Raw genomic sequence first — 10,069 nt, 5'->3', positions numbered from 1 at the left:
CTCACCAACACAGCCTGACCCTTAATCTTCCAGAGGGATGAGTGTGTGGGCTTGTCGGCGGAAGTCAATCCTCTTCTCTACAGTTTTGGCATCATTGAGCTCTAGGTTATTCTGAGCACACCAAGCCACAAGATGGTCAATTTGTTCACAGCAGCTGGTCTCGTTGTTGTTAGAGATGAAGCCCACTGTAGTTGCATCATGTGCAATTTTCAGATTGATTATGCAAGAATGGGCTGTCCTTGGATGTGTAGTCAATTGTGTATAGTGAAAACACACTGAAAAAAAGTAAACCATAGCTGTCGTTTGTTTAATGTGTTTTTTCTCATTCCATTAGTTAAAAAAATATTAATTTGCTTTTTTAAACTAAGCTGTCTAATTTATGCTTATGGGTGAATTGTTTTTTTTACTTTACTATAATGCTACTGACATCAGGTAACCAAAGCGAAATTTTTCATTTTGATCAAAGCGCTTTTATTAGGTTCAGTGTGATTTGCGCATGCGCAGTCTTTAAAACGTTGTTTTGGCGGTATAATTCCCGCCTCAAACGGGAGTATGAAGTTGAAATGACGATTGCTGGTCAGCCAACATAACTTTCAGCGGGACCCGAAGAGAGTAGCTGCTTCTACAGAAAGGTAAGATTTAAACTCTGAAAAAATATAAACACTAATTAAAACATTGCTAAATTGGATTGTAACAGATGAAGCGTATATAGGTTAGATTACATTAGATTGACTTTATTAATCCCACAATGAGGAAATTCTTTAGAAACATATATATACACTCACCTAAAGGATTATTAGGAACACCTGTTCAATTTCTCATTAATGCAATTATCTAATCAACCAAGCACATGGCAGTTGCTTCAATGCATTTAGGGGTGTGGTCCTGGTCAAGACAATCTCCTGAACTCCAAACTGAATGTCAGAATGGGGAAGAAAGGTGATTTAAGCAATTTTGAGCGTGGCATGGTTGTTGGTGCCAGACGGGCCGGTCTGAGTATTTCACAATCTGCTCAGTTACTGGGATTTTCACGCACAACCATTTCTAGGGTTTACAAAGAATGGTGTGCAAAGGGAAAAACATCCAGTATGCGGCAGTCCTGTGGGCAAAAATGCCTTGTTGATGCTAGAGGTCAGAGGAGAATGGGCCGATTGATTCAAGCTGATAGAAGAGCAACTTTGACTGAAATAACCACTCGTTACAACTGAGGTATGCAGCAAAGCATTTGTGAAGCCACAACACGCACAACCTTGAGGTGGATGGGCTACATCAGCAGAAGACCCCACCGGGTACCACTCATCTCCACTACAAATAGGAAAAAGAGGCTACAATTTGCACGAGCTCACCAAAATTGGACAGTTGAAGACAGGAAAAATGTTGCCTGGTCTGATGAGTCTCGATTTCTGTTGAGACATTCAAATGGTAGAGTCAGAATTTGGCGTAAACAGAATGAGAACATGGATCCATCATGCCTTGTTACCACTGTGCAGGCTGGTGGTGGTGGTGTAATGGTGTGGGGGATGTTTTCTTGGCACACTTTAGGCCCCTTAGTGCCAATTGGGCATTGTTTAAATGCCACGGCCTACCTGAGCATTGTTTCTGACCATGTCCATCCCTTTATGACCACCATGTACCCATCCACTGATGGCTACTTCCAGCAGGATAATGCACCATGTCACAAAGCTCGAATCATTTCAAATTAGTTTCTTGAACATGACAATGAGTTCACTGTACTAAAATGGCCCCCACAGTCACCAGATCTCAACCCAATAGAGCATCTTTGGGATGTGGTGGAACGGGAGCTTCGTGCCCTGGATGTGCATCCCACAAATCTCCATCAACTGCAAGATGCTATCCTATCAATATGGGCCAACATTTCTAAAGAATGCTTTCAGCACCTTGTTGAATCAATGCCACGTAGAATTAAGGCAGTTCTGAAGGTGAAAGGGGGTCAAACACCGTATTAGTATGGTGTTCCTAATAATCCTTTAGGTGAAAAAATCCTAAAAAAAATCCTTTAGATGTCTTGGTAAAAACTGTGGGAAACAATGCGCTTATCGTTAAATAATACAGTGATGTTGCAATTTAACAGAGCATCACCTACAAGACTATATAAACCTTTGTTTAATTGGCCCAAAAATAACTCTTAAAATAACAAAATTATTCATGACATGTCAAATTTCAAACAGCACTGCTAGCCACCGGTCGCATTTTTGTTTATCTATCTATCGATTTATTTATTTATTTATTTACTGGGCGCATTTCTGGCGCTAGCCTGCTAAACTTTATGCAGAGCACACACACAGCCTACACATAAAGTGAATGCTGAGAGGCCAAAGAAAAACAGCAACAGAAATCGTTTTGCCAAGTTGTAAAGTTTGATTATTTTGGCTGTTTTGCCGTGAATTTTTTTTTTTAAATTGAACATTAAATCCAAACGGAACCCGTTTAGAAATATTTTGATGTTACACTCAAATAATTCCAGGCGTCTTTAAGTGGGGGGGTGGTGATTCTGATTGGCTATATAGCGGGTTCACTATATGGCCTCTGACTCATATCAACCATTCGGTTTTGATGGAAAAACACAGCTTTCTGAACCACTGAATCAAAGTGAAGGAGCTGAGTTATAATAGTTCACTGTTTAGAAGCATTTAAAAAAAAAAAAGATCAAAGTGTTTTGAAACAGCAAGGCACCAGAATGTATAACAACAAGAGTTCAGTGTCCTGTGTTTTTTTTATATAAGTGTGAGTATAAAATATATGTAAAATATATGTGTTGAAGTTGAAGTTTGAAGTTTATTGTCATATGTACAAGGTACAGCGTACAGAGCACAATGAAATTCTTACTTGAGAACCCCTCCCTCACAGACAAAACATAGGACATAATACACAGAAGACATAGAACACAAGTAGTGCAGCAGCAATTGTGTGCATAGTGTGGAGTAAGTTGCAGTTACTGTGTGGTGTCAATGCATAGTGTGGAGTTAGTTGCTGTTACTGTGTGTTGAATAGCCTGATAGCACTGGGGTAAAAACTGTTCCTGAATCAAGTTGTGCGTGAGTGAATTGCCCGGAGTCTCTTGCCTGATGGCAGCAAAGTAAAAAGTGCTAGTGCAGGGTGGCTGGGGTCTTTCAGGATGCTCTTAGTTTTCCTGAGACAGCGCGTGTTATAAATGTCCGATATTGCAGGGAGTGGTGTGCCTGTGATCCTCTGAGCTCTGTATGTATGTATGTATGCATGCATGTGTATGTGTATATATATACACATACATACATATACACACACACACACACACACACACACACATATATATATATATATATATATATATATATATATATATATACACTGTATAAAGGTGAAACTCAAAAAATTTGAATATCGTGCAAATTTATTTATGTGATTGTGAATTCCACTGAACCAGACTGAGAGACCATTTAAAGGCTCAGGAACCCTTTGCAGGTGTTTTGAATTAATTAGCTGATTAGAGTGTGACACTTTGAGCCTACAATATTGAACCTTTTCACAATATTCAAATTTTTTGAGCTTTTGAATTTGGGGTTTTCATAATCTGTAAGCCATAATCATCAAAATTATAACAAATGAAGGCTTGAAATATCTTGCTTTGCATGTAAGGAGTCTGTCATATATTAGTTTCACCTTTTAAGTTGAATTACTGAAATAAATGAACTTTTGCACGATGTTCAAATTTTTCGAGTTTCACCTGTATATATACATACACACACATATAAATAATAAAATACATTTTATTTGGAAAGTGCATTTCAGGGTACAGAAGGATGCTGTACAATATATATATATATACATATATACATTTTATTTCATTGGTACAATCATTCTAAAATATCTAACGTTAAATAAAGTTTTCCTTTTCACTTCAGGAAACCATCCACCAGATACATTGTACTTCTGCCGTGCAACCTATTTGGAAGTTCTGAGTCAACCTTTGGTAAGTTCTGTGTACAATGTCATCAGTGCATTTGTGAACATTAGATCACTCTCCAATAACCCTGTTCTTCTTACACATCACCCCCTATGTTTTTCTTCAGTTATCAATGCATGCGTGGAAATGTAAAGACTGTAACCATTCATATTGAAGAAGATCTGAACTTCTAAAACATTACAAACTTTATCATCAACATTATGGACGGGGCCGTTCTTATCCCTGCACTTATGAGAATTGCCCATGCACGTGCAAGACATGGAAAGCTTTGCTGACCCATCTAAGCAAATCCCATCCTGCTCAAAAATCCACACAGAAAGAGAGTATTTCACTATTCAAGTGCCACATCTGCGACAACAATCAACTTTCAAATGAGACAGACTATTTTCAGCACATTGGAACACATCTGAAAAATTATCAATCTGTCAATTGCATGTTTGTTGGTTGTTCATATAAAACAAATCTTTATGGTGCTTTCAGAACTCATAAATGGAGAAATCATACCCCCCATACAATTCATGATTTTAAGCCAGGAATTGCTGGTGGACCTGTTGATAACCTTGCTGTTGTAGAATCATTTGAATGCAGCACTACTGAGCAGTCAGATGATGAATTACCATCAGAAGAATTTCCTGATGAACAATTAACTGATTTGCCACAAGTTATTGAAGTAAAATTAGCTTCAGTCTTACTTAAGTTGGAACACTCTTTTTTGGTGCCAAGTGCAGCTTTGAATGAACTACTTGAAGAGTTGCAATATTTAATTGGAACTGCCTCTGTGCCAGTTACCCAAAATACTATATTCAACTTCTTACAAGAGAACAGTTGCAGAGTTGATGAATCTGTTGTGAAAGAGTTAGCCACTGTACTTTGTTCTTCAAATCCCATTCAAGCTGCAATAGGAAACCATGGCCCACTGTCAACTGCTTGGAAACGGAAGATGTACTACAGAAAAAACTTCAATGTTGTGGAACCTGTTGAATATGTATTAGATAGAAAGAATAAAAAATCTTTTCAGTATGTACCATTACTAAAATCCTTACAGCAACTTTTGAAGTGTGAAACTGTACTAAATAAGGCTTTAAATTTAAATGAAATATATCATCCAGTGGAGAGTGATAAACAGGTATACAGATCATTCTGGGATGGACTTCTCCTTAAAAGAAATGCTATTCTCTCAAAAGAATGTGCTATTTCTTTGATTTTGTATGTTGATGACTTTGAAATATGTAATCCCCTTGGTACATCACGTAAAAAACACAAAATATGTGCCTTGTATTGAGTCTTAGGCAATCTGCCACCTGGTTGTCACTCCTCGTTATCCTCTATCCATTTGGTTGCATTGATCAAAAGCAATGATGTTAAGGTTTATGGGTTTGAAAAAGTGTTAGAGCCTTTGATTACTGATCTCATAACATTGGAACAACATGGGATTTATGTGGATAAGTTGGGGAAAACTTTGAAGGGGACATTGCAGTGTGTTGTTGCAGACAACCTTGGCGCACACAGTATTGCTGGTTTTGTGGAGAGTTTTTCTTGCAGATATGTCTGCAGGTTTTGTATGGCAGATAGGTTAGAAATTCAAGACAAGGAAGTTGGAGCTGGAGGTTTTTCTCTGAGAACTGAGGAGATTCACATAAATCATCTTAAAATCCTTGAGGAAAAATCTGTGAGTAACTATTGTGGTGTTAAGAGTAAATGTGTTCTGTCAGAAAAACTCTCAAATTTCAATGTGACTAGTGGTTTCCCTCCAGACATTGTCCATGATTTATTTGAGGGAATAGTTCCTGTTGAAATATCTCTATGTCTGACTGTATTCATTTCCAAAAGGTATTTTACTTTGGACACTTTGAACAAGGTGATTGAAGATTTTCCCTATAAATGGACTGATAAGACAAATCGGCCTCACTCTGTTCCACTGACCTATGCATCCAGGAAAACAATTGGTGGAAACGCACATGAAAACTGGAATTTGTTAAGATTTTTCCCTCTACTACTTGGACAGAAAGTGCCCACTGATGAGCCAGCCTGGAAACTCCTTCTTGACTTGAAGGACATTGTGGAAGTTGTTGTTTCTCCAGTTCAGACTCAGGAATCAATTGCATACTTGAACTTTAAGATCTCTGAGCATAGGGTTAGGTTTAAAGAAGTTTTCCCAAAGTCAACATTTCTGCCAAAACACCATTTTTTAGAACATTATCCTGAGTTAATCTGTGACTTTGGGCCATTAGTTGCATTATGGACCATGCGCTTTGAAGCGAAGCACAGCTTCTTCAAAAGAGTTGTGCGGCATACAACCTGCTTTAAGAATGTGCTTCTGTCCTTAGCACAAAGACATCAGTTTGTCATGGCACATCACCTTCACACATGGAGCTTTCCTAAACCCTCCCTGGAGGTAACAAATGTTTCAACTCTTCTTATTGATGTATTAAAAGAGGATATTGCATTTGTTCTTAAGCAGAGGCACCCAGAGTTGGATGCTGTTTCCTTGGCTAAAAATGCAACTTACAGTGGCCTAAACTACAGGAATGGAATGATCCTTGCTCATGGCTCACTGGCAGGGCTACCTGAATTTGTGGAAATAATCCAGATGATCGTCGTCAAGGATAAACTGCTTTTCATCGTCAGAAAGCTGAGTGCATGGTACTGGGAACATTACAGAGCCTATGAACTGAAAATATGTCCTACAAAGGAGGTTGAACTGGTTGACCCAAACAACCTAGCAGATCCATACCCGTTGGCTGACTACACAGTTGGGGGAATGTGACTGATAACTCTGAAAAGATTTATACACGTATAAGGTCAGTCTTAGAGTGGAACACAACACACATTCATTTAAAACATTTAAAGGTCCTATAGTATGGTTATTTCAAGTCTACATTGTATTCTCAATTTCTATGAATCTTTTCATGATTCACAGTTGATGGTCTTAATTTTCTCTGAACATGAGATGACATAAAATTGTGATGGTTCTTTGAGCTAACAACAGATTTTTTCCCCTCTATCTCTCTCTCTCTCTCTCTCTCTCAGAGCACCATGGCAGGCATGACACCTGTTCGATTGCTTGTCATTTTGAATGAAGACAACAGCATCAGAATGGAGCTACACAAAGGGATTCCAAACTCACTGGAAGAGCTTATCAATGAGGTGAAGAATGCATGTGGATTAGAGGGATACATAAGGCTGCAGTACAAGGACACAGATTTTGGGAACATATTTGTAAATCTGACCTCTACAACTGTGATTAGGGATCTTACAATTCTCAAAGTAATTCAGTTAGATCCTGATACCACAACTGTTGTCTTGTACCCAGTTGATCCTTCAGTAAGTAGCAACACTTCATTTGGTCTGGACACTGACGACTCCTCAGTGTCTGCACATACAGATGACACAGTACTACTTAGGAGCCCTTCATCAGACTCACTAAGAACACAGCAGTGGCCACAAGTGTTCCAAATCCCAAACTTCTCCTATGACACAGAATGCCAACTATGGAGGGCAAATGTGGAGTACATGAAAAGCCAAACTAAACTGACACCTAGTTCAAAAATGCTGTCAGACATATTAGATATTAGAGAAATTAGCTGAGAGTATTTATGCATACACACCTTATCCTGAAGATTGTCACTACAGCGATGTTGCTGAGGCACTCACAAGTAAGCACCCCTGTCTTTGGGTGCAGTTGGACAAATATTCCACCAAACTGCTAGAGGTCATCAGAAGCAAGGGAGGACTTGTGAAAGAGCAGACCACCAGGACTTTGCAAGTTTTAGATGAGGTATCTGTATGAAAAGTCTATCAATGGTATTCATAGCTGAATAGTTGTTTTGTGTAGGTGTGAGTGAGATTTTAATTAATATTAATTGTTTTTACTCAGACTGTTGACATCACCATCAGAAGGGAAACTATCCTCAAATCTCTGATGATCTACCTGGGTGAACCTGTTGAGCACCTTATTAAAGAATACCAGGCAAGGCGATCTCTCTCTCACTAGCACAAGCAACAACTACAGACCCTTTTTGGTGGGTGTTGAGATGCAACATAGCACTGGATATTTTTTCCCTGGCAATAAACTCTTTTATTTTTTTTGTCTATTGTATTTTTTTTCAGGCGAAATTGAAGTGAAAACATGTCAGAGTGGGGGGAAAATATATTTTTTGATGACTCTGATTTTAATTGTAACACCTACAGTGCCCTCCACAATTATTGGCACCCATTGCAAAGATTTGTAAAATGGGTTAGAAAAAATGCACCTTTTAGCAAACCAGCTTCATCTCACACTGAAAAAAATGAAATATCCAACATTCCATTGAAATAAATTTATTCGAAGAAAGAACAAATCCTTCATTAAGAATAATTATTTTTAACAAAAACACATGTGCCACAATTATTGGCACCCCTGCTTTTAATACTTCGACAACCTCCCTTTGCCAGTATAACAGCACTGAGTATTCTCCTATAACATTTTATAAGGTTGGAGAATACAGAACAGGGCATCTGAGTCCATTCCTCTTTACAGAATCTCTCCAGATCATCCAGGGTCCTAAGCCATCTCTTATGCACTCCCTTCAGCTCAGTCCACAGGTTTTCAGTGGGGTTCAGGTCAGGGGACTGAGATGGCCATGGCAGAAGCATGATTCTGCGGTCAGCTAACCATTTTTATGTGATTTGGACCAATACTTGTTGAGGGCACTGTATACCAATCGAAACTAAGACCTCTTGTTGTAATATATCCAGTAAACTGTCCAGAATTTCCGAAAGTAAAAACTGGTTTTTATTTAGACAGTTGTACTTTAGCAGAGGTCTGCATTCTTTTAGTTGTCCTCATTTGTTTGGTGTGTCGGCAGGATATGCAAGAAAATGTCGTACTGCAGCTGGAAACCATGGCGATATTTGTCACTGGAAGAGAGGATCCTTTCCATCCACCCAAAGACATTAAGATTGTCATCGATGGAACACAGGTCCTGAATGAAGTGCCTTCTGTTGCGGCAGCTGTTGCCATGCTCTTTGGCCTCATATATGCACTAAACCTAAAGTATCCAAAAAATCTACAGTACACTCTTGAATTTTTTCAAAAAGTCCTGATGGAGCTGGGTGGGAAAAAAATGTCCCCGAAAGTTTATAGGCTTAGCACCCAGCTTTACAGCTGTTAAATTCACTTACTGTACCTTTTATTTTTCCATTGCTGAAAAACTGGAGAGCGATGGTGTTAGTACTGAAATGTTTATACATTTCCACAATAAATAACGTTTAAAGAAATATAATTTCTGTTTTTTTGTTTTTATATTCGTTTTATATTTAAATTATGAATGCTTTAAATCTTTATTTGATGCAACTTAAAAAAGTTAATTTGCTCAAACATTCAAAAGTGGTTTATATTAAGTTTATAATTTCAGGTTAGATTTAGTAAAATATTTACATTAAGTAATATATCCAACTCATTTATTTTGATTTAGAAAAACTTTAAATATTTGGTGTGTTTCACCTTCAGAAATTAGTTTAAATGAACTTAAAAATTTAAAGGTAACAGTAAATGGGTTATTTACATTACGGCAATGCAAAAATATTAGGTGTGACAGATTACTTGAATTTTTTTAAGTTGAGCCAGTGTTATATTTTTTTCAGTGCAGGAGGACTGAGAGGACATAGCCCTGAGGGGAACCTTTGTTGATGGGCATTGGATCAGAGAGGTGGGGGCCCAGCCACACATACTGCTTTCTATCTATCAGGAAGTTGGTAATCCATTGACAGATGCTGTGAATGCTCTTACAGTGTGTGATGTCATACATAGGTGGATACATTTCCCCACCATTCAACATTAATGTTGACTGTGTTTGTGCAAATTGCTGGTTTTCCCAGAGTAGTTGATGTCATTGATGGCACAAAGATCATTACCCTAAGTGTGGTTGAGCATGCATATGAATTTTAAGTGGTATTGCAGTATTAATACATACACTCACCTAAAGGATTATTAGGAACACCTGTTCAATTTCTCATTAATGCAATTATCTAATCAACCAATCACATGGCAGTTGCTTCAATGCGTTTAGGGGTGTGGTCCTGGTCAAGACAATCTCCTGAACTCCAAACTGAATGTCAGAATGG

General features: G+C 38.2%; 1 long non-coding RNA gene across 1 annotated transcript; it reads left to right on the top strand.

Annotated features, from left to right (window-relative positions):
• The first annotated feature begins 513 nt into the window (after positions 1-513).
• On the top strand, positions 514-9,144 carry LOC111842466 (uncharacterized). The gene is made up of 3 exons (XR_011982544.1): positions 514-632; positions 3,903-3,970; positions 8,812-9,144. It is a non-coding gene; the product is annotated as an uncharacterized lncRNA (long non-coding RNA).
• The last annotated feature ends 925 nt before the right edge of the window (positions 9,145-10,069 follow it).

Source organism: Paramormyrops kingsleyae, chromosome 14 (genome assembly GCF_048594095.1).
Source record: "Paramormyrops kingsleyae isolate MSU_618 chromosome 14, PKINGS_0.4, whole genome shotgun sequence".
NCBI classification, from domain to species: Eukaryota; Metazoa; Chordata; class Actinopteri; order Osteoglossiformes; family Mormyridae; genus Paramormyrops; species Paramormyrops kingsleyae.
The sequence above is the reverse complement of the archived record's forward strand: the minus strand, read 5'-3'. Positions and strand labels throughout refer to the sequence as shown.